We start from the raw sequence: 5000 nt of genomic DNA, 5'->3' as shown, positions 1-5000 counted from the left end.
GTCCCTCTAAGAAGAAAAGTAATCGCTGACAGCACGAAGGATGTCACGCGACTAGTTAGCAGGCTAGAGTCTCGTTCGTTATCGGAATTAACCAGACAAATCGCTCCACCAACTAAGAACGGCCATGCACCACCACCCACCGAATCAAGAAAGAGCTATCAATCTGTCAATCCTTCCGGTGTCCGGGCCTGGTGAGGTTTCCCGTGTTGAGTCAAATTAAGCCGCAGGCTCCACTCCTGGTGGTGCCCTTCCGTCAATTCCTTTAAGTTTCAGCTTTGCAACCATACTTCCCCCGGAACCCAAAAGCTTTGGTTTCCCGGAGGCTGCCCGCCGAGTCATCGGAGGAACTGCGGCGGATCGCTGGCTGGCATCGTTTATGGTTAGAACTAGGGCGGTATCTGATCGCCTTCGAACCTCTAACTTTCGTTCTTGATTAATGAAAACATACTTGGCAAATGCTTTCGCTTCTGTTCGTCTTGCGACGATCCAAGAATTTCACCTCTAACGTCGCAATACGAATGCCCCCGCCTGTCCCTATTAATCATTACCTCGGGTTCCGAAAACCAACAAAATAGAACCGAGGTCCTATTCCATTATTCCATGCACACAGTATTCAGGCGGGCTTGCCTGCTTTAAGCACTCTAATTTGTTCAAAGTAAACGTGCCGGCCCACCGAGACACTCACTCAAGAGCACCCTGGTAGGATTGCAACGGGGTCCGCCTCGGGACGCACGAGCACGCACGAGGCGCGTCGCACGCCTTCAGCTCGCCCCACCGGCAGGACGTCCCACGATACATGCCAGTTAAACACCGACGGGCGGTGAACCAACAGCGTGGGACACAAATCCAACTACGAGCTTTTTAACCGCAACAACTTTAATATACGCTATTGGAGCTGGAATTACCGCGGCTGCTGGCACCAGACTTGCCCTCCAATAGATACTCGTTAAAGGATTTAAAGTGTACTCATTCCGATTACGGGGCCTCGGATGAGTCCCGTATCGTTATTTTTCGTCACTACCTCCCCGTGCCGGGAGTGGGTAATTTGCGCGCCTGCTGCCTTCCTTGGATGTGGTAGCCGTTTCTCAGGCTCCCTCTCCGGAATCGAACCCTGATTCCCCGTTACCCGTTACAACCATGGTAGGCGCAGAACCTACCATCGACAGTTGATAAGGCAGACATTTGAAAGATGCGTCGCCGGTACGAGGACCGTGCGATCAGCCCAAAGTTATTCAGAGTCACCAAGGCAAACGGACCGGACGAGCCGACCGATTGGTTTTGATCTAATAAAAGCGTCCCTTCCATCTCTGGTCGGGACTCTGTTTGCATGTATTAGCTCTAGAATTACCACAGTTATCCAAGTAACGTGGGTACGATCTAAGGAACCATAACTGATTTAATGAGCCATTCGCGGTTTCACCTTAATGCGGCTTGTACTGAGACATGCATGGCTTAATCTTTGAGACAAGCATATGACTACTGGCAGGATCAACCAGGGAGCTGCGTCAACTAGAGCTGAGCAGCCGGCCGCCCGGGAGTGTGTCCCGGGGGCCCGCGCGAACACGCAAGCGTCCGCTCAATTATTCTGCAAACAGGAGGAGGCTGAGCTCCCCTGCACCATACACCTCGAAACCCTCTCAGGTCCCGGCGGCGCGCAGCGCCGTCCTAAGTACTTGGTCGGGTTCGAGAGAGGCGCAATCGCCCGGAGTTTGGCGAGTAGACGCTTTAGGTGCGACCACCCGTGCTCCCAACTGAGCTTGCCGCTGCCGACAGAGGCCCGGGAGCGTGCTGTCGTGGCATTGCCGGCGGGAGACAACACGCGCCACCTACGGTGACCGGCAGCTCCAACGCCAGCGCCACAGAAGGACAAAAGCCCCACTTGGGTGCCGAAGCGAACTCTCCCAGCACAGCGCACGCGCCAACACGTCCGCACAGCTGCGATACAAACCACCTGCGAGAACCGCAGAGGCGACCGAGCAGCAGACGGCGTCGCGGCGCCGAGCGCCGGGCGGCGGCGCATCCTCAGCGCACACAGTCCTCAATCGGACCAGCACACTGCAGATGTCCACCGCGCTTCGCACCGGGCCCGCGAGGACCTACTTTGGCCGCACGGCGCCGCGTGCAGGGTGCGCCGGCGCGCAGCTGCGCCGCCTGCCGCCTCCGTCGGCCGGCGCGCCTGCCACTGGCCGCCCCCACCAGCCGGCTGTAGCGCGTGCGCCCACGCACCGCACGGCCAACACGCCGGGAGGCCCCCCCTCACCGGCCGGGGACGGTCCCACCCAGCCACCGCCGCGTATCGCTTCACACCCACATGCCATTCACGTTCGTGGGCATGGTGGGTATCGCTGCAACAACCGGTTGGTAGCTCAACCGATCGTCGCCATCACTGATTCACCCCTAGCGAGAACAACCGCACCACAACGGTTTACCAGTTGTTCATTTGCGTAACGTCACCAGCAAACGTAGGCGTCCATCGCCATTTGCAAATTCAACGATTGTTGCATGCCTGTGTCAGGTGTCACGACACACTGTCTGCCCACATACACGCAACAACATGTCCACGCTTAGCGAACACGTGGAAGGTGGCCCCCGTACGTATGCGATGTCCATTGCGCGAACGACTGTCAACCGGCCTCTGTCGCATGTCGCAGATGTGGAACGCAGTGCACCGTGCTATCACGGTGTGTGAGAAGAGACGACTACGTCTGACAACACGCGCCACTACATCAACAGACGGCTCATGCTGATCGCCATCCAGGGCATACCACACTGCAATCCAGCTCTTATAGGGAGACGACACGTAGCTGAGTGCACAACATTTGGACCGCATGGTTCGCCGTTGTTGGCGCAGTCGTTGTACGGTCACATGTACCACGATGTATCATTCAGTACATGAGGACCAATGTGCAGTACAGTGTGTGATTTGGACGTACAACATCAGCGGACAGTTGACACAGGCCGTACCACAGCGTAGGCTAAGTGCTTCGCCATGCGAATGCCAATGAACAACTGCAAATGCCAATGAACAACTGCAAAGGGCATTGAGCATGTACGTCCTGCTGCCATCCACATTACAGTGTATAGCTGCAAGGTGTTTAACATGAAGCGATACACTGGGGACCGGGCAGTGCGAGTAGCAAACTATATTGCGGGGGTTGCAGTTAGGCAACACTACACTAATTTAACGCGTCGTATGACAATTACAGAGCAGGTTAAGGCCCAACGTGTGTTGGGTTAAGGCCCAACGTGTGTTGGGTTAAGGCCCAACGTGTGTTGGGTTAAGGCCCAACGTGTGTTGGGTTAAGGCCCAACGTGTGTTGGGTTAAGGCCCAACGTGTGTTGGGTTACGTTAAGGGGCAATGTGGGTTACGTTAAGGGGCAATGTGGGTTACGTTAAGGGGCAATGTGGGTTACGTTACGGCGCAATATAGGTTACGTTACGGCGCAATATAGGTTACGTTAAGGGGCAATGTGGGTTACGTTACGGCGCAATATAGGTTACGTTACGGCGCAATATAGGTTACGTTAAGGCGCAATATCGGTTACGTTAAGGCGCAATACAGGTTACGTTAAGGCGCAATACAGGTTACGTTAAGGCGCAATACAGGTTACGTTAAGGCGCAATACAGGTTACGTTAAGGCGCAATACAGGTTACGTTAAGGCGCAATACAGGTTACGTTAAGGCGCAATACAGGTTACGTTAAGGCGCAATACAGGTTACGTTAAGGCGCAATGCAGGTTACGTTAAGGCGCAATGCAGGTTACGTTAAGGCGCAATACAGGTTACGTTAAGGCGCAATGCAGGTTACGTTAAGGCGCAATGCAGGTTACGTTAAGGCGCAATACAGGTTACGTTAAGGCGCAATACAGGTTACGTTAAGGCGCAATACAGGTTACGTTAAGGCGCAATACAGGTTACGTTAAGGCGCAATACAGGTTACGTTAAGGCGCAATACAGGTTACGTTAAGGCGCAATACAGGTTACGTTAAGGCGCAATACAGGTTACGTTAAGGCGCAATACAGGTTACGTTAAGGCGCAATACAGGTTACGTTAAGGCGCAATACAGGTTACGTTAAGGCGCAATACAGGTTACGTTAAGGCGCAATACAGGTTACGTTAAGGCGCAATACAGGTTACGTTAAGGCGCAATACAGGTTACGTTAAGGCGCAATACAGGTTACGTTAAGGCGCAATACAGGTTACGTTAAGGCGCAATACAGGTTACGTTAAGGCGCAATACAGGTTACGTTAAGGCGCAATACAGGTTACGTTAAGGCGCAATACAGGTTACGTTAAGGCGCAATACAGGTTACGTTAAGGCGCAATACAGGTTACGTTAAGGCGCAATACAGGTTACGTTAAGGCGCAATACAGGTTAGGTTAAGGCGCAATACAGGTTAGGTTAAGGTACGACATAGGTTAGGTTAAGGTACGACATAGGTTAGGTTAAGGTACGACATAGGTTAGGTTAAGGTACGACATAGGTTAGGTTAAGGTACGACATAGGTTAGGTTAAGGTACGACATAGGTTAGGTTAAGGTACGACATAGGTTAGGTTAAGGTACGACATAGGTTAGGTTAAGGTACGACATAGGTTAGGTTAAGGTACGACATAGGTTAGGTTAAGGTACGACATAGGTTAGGTTAAGGTACGACATAGGTTAGGTTAAGGTACGACATAGGTTAGGTTAAGGTACGACATAGGTTAGGTTAAGGTACGACATAGGTTAGGTTAAGGTACGACATAGGTTAGGTTAAGGTACGACATAGGTTAGGTTAAGGTACGACATAGGTTAGGTTAAGGTACGACATAGGTTAGGTTAAGGTACGACATAGGTTAGGTTAAGGTACGACATAGGTTAGGTTAAGGTACGACATAGGTTAGGTTAAGGTACGACATAGGTTAGGTTAAGGTACGACATAGGTTAGGTTAAGGTACGACATAGGTTAGGTTAAGGTACGACATAGGTTAGGTTAAGGTACGACATAGGTTAGGT

General features: G+C 52.2%; 1 non-coding gene across 1 annotated transcript in view; it reads right to left on the bottom strand.

The window, feature by feature from the left end:
• LOC124559747 overlaps window positions 1-1499 on the bottom strand; it is a 1910-nt gene extending 411 nt beyond the window's left edge. The window contains exon 1 of the ribosomal RNA XR_006968904.1: window positions 1-1499. This exon is cut by the window's left edge and continues 411 nt beyond it. This is a non-coding gene — a ribosomal RNA (small subunit ribosomal RNA).
• Window positions 1500-5000: the final 3501 nt, after the last annotated feature.

This window comes from Schistocerca americana, unplaced genomic scaffold (assembly GCF_021461395.2).
Source record: "Schistocerca americana isolate TAMUIC-IGC-003095 unplaced genomic scaffold, iqSchAmer2.1 HiC_scaffold_1050, whole genome shotgun sequence".
NCBI lineage: Eukaryota > Metazoa > Arthropoda > Insecta > Orthoptera > Acrididae > Schistocerca > Schistocerca americana.
The sequence above is the reverse complement of the archived record's forward strand: the minus strand, read 5'-3'. Positions and strand labels throughout refer to the sequence as shown.